Raw genomic sequence first — 10,642 nt, 5'->3', positions numbered from 1 at the left:
TAAACTTTGTGACATATTTCCATTCTATGGAGGTCAGGCGCGAACGAAGACCCCATAATTTTATTATACCTTATTTCTTCAAACTTAAACATTATTATCAAAGTATACTTACGCAGATAGATATGAAAAGTCTTTATAAAAGTTTGTGCCTATTTCCATTCTATGGAGGCCAGGCGCGAAGGCAGACCCCACAATTTTATCATACCATCTCTATTTATGTTAAAACATACTTATCAAAGTATTCTTATGTACATCTATATCAAAAACACTTGTAAACGTTTTTTTTTTTTAATTTTTAAATTTTTTATTTCCATACTTTGTGGACCAAGCGCGGACACAGACCCCACAATTTTAATGAACCACTGTTCTGCCAGATCAAACATCCCCATTCCTGTGTCTCGATACATCTTATATATAATCAGCTTTTTTAAAAATAGTCAACTATATAGGAGCCTATTCGTGACCACACACACACACACACACACACGCACGCACACACACACGCACACATACACACACAGACACTCAGCTTTATATATATATATATATATATATATATATATATATATATATATATATTAGTGATGGGACGAGTCCAATATTTTTCCCGATTTCAATATAATAACCGATTCCGTACTAAAATTCCCGATTCCGCTACAATTTGCGATTCGGATTCATTATAAATCTCTAAATATTTTACTATAAAATTTTTATTTTGTTCCAATTACTGTAAAGACATTGAATATCCTAACTTCTTAAAATTTTTCTGAACCATGAAACACATCTATTTTCGTCTAATAAAACGAGAAATAACTATCTTAGTTTAAAGCAGAAATAAATTTCACAGCTTATATTAATAAATTTATTTCCGTTTTTAAAGGCAACTTGTTTTACCTAACAATAACTGAAATTAAATTAAATATAAATTAACTTAAATTTAAATTAAATTGCTATATCTAAAAAGTGAAATTGTTTGTGTGTGTACATTTCCCTACCAAACTACTCTGTCAATTTTCAGTCTACAGACTCGATAATTGACATAGGGGGCATTATCATTTGGATAAATCTTTTTAATCGATTTTCGGCCAGAAATTTTTCAGTTAAGGAGTCAAATTTTAACGATTTGACCGTTGAGAACTCTACCAAACTCTTCCGCCAATTGTGGGTCTAAACACTTGAAATTTTAAAGATAGCTTCTTTGGACATGGATCAAACTTTTTAATTTGATTTGAGCACAAAATATTAAATGTCAAGAGGTCAAAATTGGAGTCAAAGTTAAAAAAAAAATTGACCTCTGTGGTCTCTACCAAATTACTCAGCCAATTCGCTGCCAAGGGGTCAAAGTTCAAAAGATTTTGCCTTTGCAGTCTCTAGTAAACTATTCACCCAATTTGGGGTCTAAACATTTGAAATTTCCATAAAATGTATGCAGACATTCTGCAAGTTTTTGATTAGTTTTGGGGCGAAAATTTGTCTGCCAAGAGATAAACGTTGAAAGAGTTGACCTTTGCAGACTCTACCAAACTCCTTCACCGATTTTGGGACGAACACTTGAAATTTAAGATATAAATCACCTGGACATGTGTCAAACTTTTTAATATATATATATATATATATATATATATATATATATATATATATGCACGTAAAGTTATGAACAGTACATAGAGCTTAACTGCTAGTAAAAAAATAAATCAATTAACTTGAACTAATATTTCAAAATAGCTTTACTAGTTAGCATTATTAATTGTTTTCTTTTTGCTTGTTCTTTTTTTTTTGCTTTATGATATAATTGTTTTGACGCTTCTATACATTATATTCAAAACATCACATAAAAACACTAGGGTCTTTGGCCTTTTTGTCTCCGTTCTAAAGCATATGTTCTAGATGGCCTCCATTTAGCTTGTTTTTTTTTGGGGGGGGTCACCCTGTATATATATATATATGTCAGGTCATGTCATATGCTACTGGTACCATGTAACCCAGTACTACCTGCCTCATGGTCGGGTCACCGGCGACTAAACTGGTTCCCCCACCAGACTTGTTTGGTGAGGAGGGCGGCTAGTCTCCCTGAAGGATTAAAAACAAGACCTTCCAAAGGGGGAATGAATTCTTTTTCTGGGTCAACGGCCAACTAGCACCGTGTATATTTGTGTGTGTGTGTGTGTGTGTGTGTGTGTGTGTGTGTGTGTGTGTGTGTGTGTGTGTGTGTGTATTGGGGTAGAGAGGGCTCCCGTAAGCCGTGGTGAAGGCAACATTTCTAGGAGAAGCAAATCTCTGAGTTAAAAAACCATTAAGCGGAAGACCAGCATCCGCATTAAGCTGGTCTGCAGTTTAATTTGTTGCTGGCTATCTTGCTCTTGCTTGTTGCTGGATCTCAACATTTTGAACCGAGATAGAGACTTAGCTGTCGTACAAAGATCAGACTTTGTAACATCATATTTGTATAGATACTCCCTCAGACATTTGGGCTCATGTATTTAAAATGTCTGAGGGAGTGGCACTCGTCTGACAAGACGTTGCAATCATATATATATATATATATATATATATATATCCCATCCAATCTTAGAAAGGTCCTCGTTGACAACATAAAAATTATACAACATGAAAATAATATTAAAAAATTAAAAATTCTTGAAGCGTCATATACTAGAACCCTTCAACCCACTATGAATGATATTCATTCGAGGTAATCAGCAACGTTCTAAAATGTCTTGCGTAGGTCGTATTGGACGGACTTTGTTAATGGTATCCCCGAACTTGCTGATTTTAATACTCGAATTTTAATCGACCTATATTTTTAATTGACTTATCATCGATTTTAACTTATCGCCGTTTACTGTATATTTTAGTTTTCACTTTTAATTCTCATTTTCGCTCTTTCGGACTTTTAACTTCAACATCTGATGATGATTCGTGGACGAATCGAAAGCGCTCGTGACAGCAACAACTATGGAACTGTTATTAATATTTTTGATTTTGATACAAAAAGATTATACGGAAAATCGAAAAATTAAAAAAACAATCATAAAGCAAAGTGTCTCCGTTGCATTTAATGATATTTGCTTGAATATATATATATATATATATATATATATATATATATATATATATATATATCCAGCATGCTTTGAATCGACCTGTTACGCACACCATTTGAAAAGGGAAAAATTTTTCCGAAATTAATAATGGAATACGTCGCATAGAATTACAAGTAAGACATTTTACCATACAACTGAATATATATATATATATATATATATATATATAATATATATATATATATGTATGTACTTATTGATTTGTAAATCGCCACTTGTTCTCGTCTCCTCTTACCAACAGCGACTATAATTCATTCCTCGCATTGTGACAGCCTTCTAAATCTCTTTTACACACCTATCCCACACAATACTTCAAGCAAACTACATATCAATATATATATATGTGTGTGTGTGTGTGTGTGTGTGTGTGTGTGTGTGTGTGTGTGTGTGTGTGACTGTGTGTGTGTGTATGACTTTTTCTCACTGTCGTTCTCTCCTCGTCCCTCTTTTGCCTCCTTCGTTGCGCCACCTTACTTGAGATGCGCATGCGCATACAAACTACAAACTACGTGGAAAACGTCAAGCGATAAACTAACGCGTCACATTCGCGCGTGACTAGCAACGTCCGTGCGAATATCTTGATCCACAGGTCAGAATTGTTGCGAAATTAAATCCCGGGAAATGAATACACGTGGAAAGAGGGGAGGAAACAGAAGTAGGAGAATAATCTTGCGGTTCGTGCGCCAAGGGATGGATAGGGGAAATAGATGTAGAAGAAAGAGTTAGAGGGGGAACAGAGCAATCTGAATATCTATATATCTAAAAAAAAAATGAACGTGTCTGTCTGTCTGTGTGTCTGTGTACATTTCCCTACACAATAACTCTGTCAATTTTTAGTCTACAGACTTGAAATTTGATATACAGGGTTGTGAGATTTAGAAAAATCTTTTTAATCGGTTTTCGGCCAGAAATTTGCCTGTTAAGGGTGTAAAAGTTCAACGATTTGACCTTTGAAAACTCTACCATACTCCTCCGCCAAGTTTGGGTCTAAACACTTGAAATTTTAGATATAGGTTTCTTGAACATGAATTTTACTTTATAATTTGATTTTAGCCCAAAACAATAAATGTTAAGGTGTCATAATAGGGGTCAAAGTTGAAAAAGTTCGACCTCTGCCGTCTCTAGCAATCTATTAAGCCAATTTTTGGTCTAAACACTTGAAATTTTAAATGTAGGTTACTTGGACATGGGTCAAACATTTTTATTTAATTTGAGCCCTAAACAATAAATGTTAATGGGTCAAAGTTTAAACAAATTCTGCGGTCTCTACCAACTGTAGTTTAGGATATCTATTATATAGAAAGGCATTACCGTACATATTCACACTTTTAAATAGATTCATATGCACATAAAGTTATGAATGTACTATTCATAGGACCTGAGCAAAGCCGGGCTGAACTGCTAGTATATATAGATATACTAGACTACCCGTTGGGTCAGTATTTTATATTAGCTATGGAATTAATATATGAGCGTGACACTTGTGAAAAATAAAAGAAATAAAGAAAATAGTTTTTTGTGACATAGCAGAAACATTTCTATGAAAGTATATTAAAATGAAAAAAGAATATAGATAGATTTCTATGAGTCGTTCTGTTTATTATAATTGATTATTTTTTGAAAAAAAAATTACAGCCATTGAATTATAGTGGTTTGCGATACTTATAGCTAAATGTGCACTGAACAGATACGATAATACTTAAAGTTGAATTCAAATTTTGATATATATTTCAATTTAAACGCAAAAAAAACAATTGGGACGCTGAAAACGTACACAGTAAAACAATACGTTTTATTGTATCATTGATTATTTTTATGTACGCATGCGCAACTGGAAGTCGTAAACCTGATGTTGGGTTAAACCCCCCGTTAAAAGGTCATTTGAGTTTTATAATTATATATATATATGTATATATGTGTGTGTATATGTATATATATACATATATACATATATATATATATATATATATATATATATATATGTGTATTTGGTAAAACTGGTAATTAGCAAAAACCGTAAAAGAGTGCTCAATACTATTGCAGAACAAATATGTTTTATTTTTATTATCTGCTTGGTTACATATGTTTCGGATGTTGGACCAAGTTTACGATCCAACAGCCTTGTCAGACCTTACAGAGACATATGTAACCAAACAGATAAAACGGTAATAAAAATATAAAACGCACACTAGCTAATTTGCATATTCTTTAAAACATTCATTTTAATTCATTTCTTATTAGTTTTTTCGGTTTTCTCATGGGATGATCATCTAGAGTTAACTATTACGTGTAATTATATTCATGCTGATATTCTACATGATTTATACTTGCGTAATATTTTAGTAAAAAGATTATAGTAAACACAAACACTTTTCTATATATATTTATGTGTGCGTATATATATTTGTTTAAAAAATGGTACCTACTCAACCCCTTAGTTATTTATTTATTTATTTTTTTTTGCCACTGATATGAAACTTAATATATAGGGAATTCGAGTCCATGCGGGACTTTATATTTGGCTTTTAGCCGGGAAAACCCGGTGCAAAAGTGTGAAAGCTTAAAAATGAAATTTGCCAGGTGAATATGCATGCGTAACGTAATAGCTATTGGTTCATGTTTTAATTTTTAGACTTTCAGCAAGCATGTCTTCATAGCGCAAACATTAACGTGAAAGGAAAAAGTAAATCATAAGCTAAACGTTTGGGTTTTGATTCTTTTTGACTTTTTAAACAATTATTATATATTTGGTCCAATATAATATCATAAAAATACAAAATATGCATTAATCAAAATATGATTCATAATGTATTTCCCGACTGGTCATGTATATAAAAAAAAACTAACTTTAACCTTCGCAGACTTAGAACCTACATAACTTAGCTTCTAAAAAGTTAATGATTATAAAAGATAATTCATTTATATAAGGATGAAAACAAAAAATCTTAACTAAAATTGTCAAATAGAAATAGACTTAGGACTTGTATAAGCCGATTTCTGAAACGTCTTCTATATATATAAAAACGAAAATGTATGTATGTGTGTTCGCTTTTTTTGTATGTCAACAAAAGGCTTTTTTTCAGAGAAGCGGTCGCTCGCTTCACAACTTTTTAAAACTTTTTATATCCCATATAAATCGTAATATCTCACAGTTAACAACGAAGCTCGCCTGTCTATTTAATTTGCTTGATTTCGGGAAGATAAATATTCAATATTTGTCGCTCGTCGCACGTGGGTTAGTCTTTTTCCTATAACATCTTGGGGGAGGGGAAAAAAGCGTTCAGCAGTAGATGAATACCATCCCGCAGTCAAACTTGACCTCATTAACTCATTAAAACGGGCACCTGCTAAATCCAAGTAATTAAATAAATTCAAATGTGTTTCCGTTAGCATCTCGCGGTGGGGCAATGGTTAACATTGCACTTTTTTTTCACACTTTAATTAACAACTTGGCCTCAACGGTTCGGGTTCGATCCTCATACTTACTTTTTTTTTAATCCCCCCATCCCCTGAGTTTCCACACACACCTACAAACACCCGGGCAACGCCGGATACCCTTCGATAGTCAATTATAAAAGAGAATTTATCTATATAAGGACAAAAAAAAAGAAAACGTAAGCTAAAATTTTAAAGATAGCAAACGGGGTTCATCAGCTGTCCACCATGTAGCTGTTTCGGAGATTTAAAAACAGGACAGCTGTAAAATACATGCTCCCCAGTGAAAAATACTACTTCCCCAATAAGAAAATGTAGATACAATGCAGTTACTTTTTATATTAATATACAAAATAAATAAATAAACTACTTATAACATATATAAGTAAATTTTACAAGATTACAAACTCTATTCTGCCACATGTAAACTAGCATATAAATGCTATGAAAATAAAAATGCATAAAAACTTAAGTATCTTTGGTACCAGAAAAGTAAATAGATAGGAAGAAGGAAACGTTGCGTATATATATATATATATATATATATATATATATATATATATATATATTTGTATGTATGTATGTATAAGCCGATTTCTGAAACGTATTCTTTAAATATAAAAGCGAAAATGTATGTATGTATGTATGTATGTGTGTTCGCTTTTTCTGTATGTCAACAAAAGGCTTTTTTCAGAGAAGCGGTCGCTCGCTTCACAACTTTTTAAAACTTTTTATATCCCATATAAATCGTAATATCTCACAGTTAACAACGAAGCCCGCCTGTCTATTTAATATTCAATATTTGTCGCTCGCTGCATGTGGGTTAGTCTTTTTCCTATAAAATCTTGGAGGAGGGGAAAAAAGCGTTCAGCAGTAGATGAATACCATCCCGCAGTCAAACTTGACCTCATCAACTCATTAAAACGGGCACCTGCTAAATTCTGCGGTCTCTACCAACTGTAGTTTAGGATATCTATTATATAGAAAGGCATTACCGTACATATTCACACTTTTTAATAGATACATATGCACATAAAGTTATGAATATTAGTAAATAAATAGTAAATATAATATAATATTAGTAAATAGTAAATATATATATATTTGTATGTATGTATTTATATATAGTAAATAAAACAAAGCAAACTGATAAGAAAAATCTCTAGAGAGTGAAGACGAGCGATTAATATATTATATAGAGGACGAGGAATAAAAGTTACATAGAAATTTGTATGTCATCAGATGAATAAGAAAAGGAAAGTATAAAAGAGAGAGAGAGAGAGAACCCTCTTAAGGCCATAGCATTTCGAAGCTAAATTCTTCTCATCAGAAGGGGAGGAAGTCCAACATTATCCTCTATATAATATTTTAATTGCAGAAATTCCCCTATCTACCAAATTTCCGTAGGTTTGCAAGAACAGATGCCACATACAAATTTATCATGTATATTATCAGCAATCTCATATACCTTATATAATAAAATACCGTTATAGATACATTTAGTCGTTAGAATAAAATCCTATATTTCATCATAGGAGAGGCACCATCAAGATCGCCATCATCTAGACGAAGTTCTTCCTATTTCTCCCTCTCTATCTACAGTACTCTTCCCGCCCCCAGTCTACACCTGGAAGATATATACATATTATAACTATGTTTTCCAGGCACCCTCCTTAACTGGATCATAAACCTCTATACAAACCATTAACTTTCCATTTCCCGTTAAACAAAATAATAATTTATTCCTTTACACAATGCCGGCACTTCTCATTGGTTGCTAGCTCTCAACTAGTATATTCAAGAATAGACACCTTATTGAATAAACGAAATCGTTAGATGTTTAAAAACATGGTCACTCTGTATGCACACTACAATAGTTAAAACCTAAATTAAACAAATTGTTTCTTTTTTATTTTAGTTTTTTTTCCAAACTATATTAATTCAATTCTTCTACTGTTGTAAATTAAAATTATTATTTTCTGAAAAAAAAACAGAAATACGATATTCAGGATTTGCCATAACAGCGAGCGAACGAAAGATTTTGTAAACAAATACACACGGAGACAGATAAAATCACAGACAGAGTAAGAAAGACAGATAGAGAGAGAGGGAGATAGACTGTCGGGTAATGTTATGTCCGGGTAACGTCGTGACGTTCCATATATATATATATATATATATATATATATATATATATATATATATATGTGCGTGTGTGTGTGTGTGTGTGTGTGTGTGTGTGTGTGTGTGGTCATCGATATACAGTCCTGTTTCGTTGTATCACAACTCATTAGTGCCTCTAGACTATCACTTCTCCCAAGCAGAGGATTGAAGAACAATCGCGTTGACAGTCAGCAGTTCTACCAATTGTCCCACTGGAGCGCCGCCCGTAAATTATCTCGCCAAATATCTATTTGAACAAAGATTTGTCCTCTACTTCTGCAGTGCTCTAACCGCTTGTTTATAAACAAACAATGAGCCTCTCATTTTTCAGCCAATATATATATACTTCAGAATAATGGAATGCAATAGATCTACTGGTATGAAATCCAGCGATTATTTATCTTACAAAATACTATTGGCGTTAATATTTTATAAAGACAAATCCAGCTGAATAAAAAAAATGCTCAATATACAAGATAGAGCAAATAAATCATAAATTAGTAAATTAAATTCTATTACGTGAAATAGTTAAGTTTTAAATCTAGAATTTTTATTATATGCAAGACAAAGAATACATTTTAATAAGTGTATCTACTTAACCTATAGGTTTTCGATGTCTACCATCTCCTCAGAGGAAAAAATATTAGCAAATATTATAAATGCTTTATACCTAATTTTCTAAAATACAATAAACGTAGAAAATCATAATGAAAAGTGTTTAAAGATTTTAAAAAATAGAGGCAGGGAAATTATATATTTGTTCACAGTAAAAAGGATATGGAATTTCGTATCCAAATTGTATTGTAAAATCCGAAGTGAAACTTTTTGGTAGCAGTGAAGTAAAGGAGACCAATCCATATTTTTAATCTTCAACGGCACAAGGTAAGAATCCGAAGTTGGCATAATTTCTTGGTTCCTTCTTTGTTCAGATGATAAGTCCGATAAATATATTATTTTAAAAGTCCAATAAATATATTATTATATAAGTCTAATAAATATATTATTATATAAGTCCGATAAATAAATTATTATATAAGTCCAATAAATATATTATTCTATAAGTCCAATAAATAAATTATTATATAAGTCCAATAGATATATTATTCTATAAGTCCAATAAATATATTATTATATAAGTCCGATAAGTATATTATTATATAAGTCCAATAAATATGTTATTATATAAGTCCGATAAATAAATTATTATATAAGTCCAATAAATATATTATTCTATAAGTCCAATAAATATATTATTATATAAGTCCGATAAGTATATCATTATATAAGTCCAATAAATATGTTATTATATAAGTCCAATAAATATATTATTATTATATAAGTCCGATAAGTATATTATTATATAAGTCCAATAAATATGTTATTATATAAGGCCAATAAATATATTATTATATAAGTCCAATAAATATATTATTATATGAGTCCAATAAATATATTATTATATAAGTCTAATAAATATATTATTCTATAAGTTCGATTAATATATTATTATATACGTCCAATAAATATATTATTATATAAGTCTGACAAATATATTATTATATAAGTCCGATAAATATATTTATATATTAGTCCAATAAATATATTATTATATAAGTCCGATTAACATATTATTATATAAGTCCGATAAACATATAATTATATAAGTGCAGTGAAGCTGTTTCATAATAAACATATAATTTTAAATATTTATTTAATAGTTTTTTTTTTTTAATTATAAAATGTGAGTTTCAAAGTCTTATCCAAATTAAATTCAATTTCTGGTCACAAAGAAAGCAAAATGAAAACTGAAATAGACGAAATAAAGAAAAGAAAAGAAATTGTTTTATATGATGCTCATAAATTTGCTGAAATCTTATTCTAAAATTTGAAAAGGTGATGGTGGGAGAGCTAGGGGCCTCGTCAAAAGTATTTGTTTTGTC

Source organism: Euprymna scolopes, chromosome 22 (assembly GCF_053919585.1).
Source record: "Euprymna scolopes isolate OS-2025 chromosome 22, ASM5391958v1, whole genome shotgun sequence".
NCBI lineage: Eukaryota > Metazoa > Mollusca > Cephalopoda > Sepiida > Sepiolidae > Euprymna > Euprymna scolopes.
Note: the sequence above shows the minus strand (reverse complement) of the source record.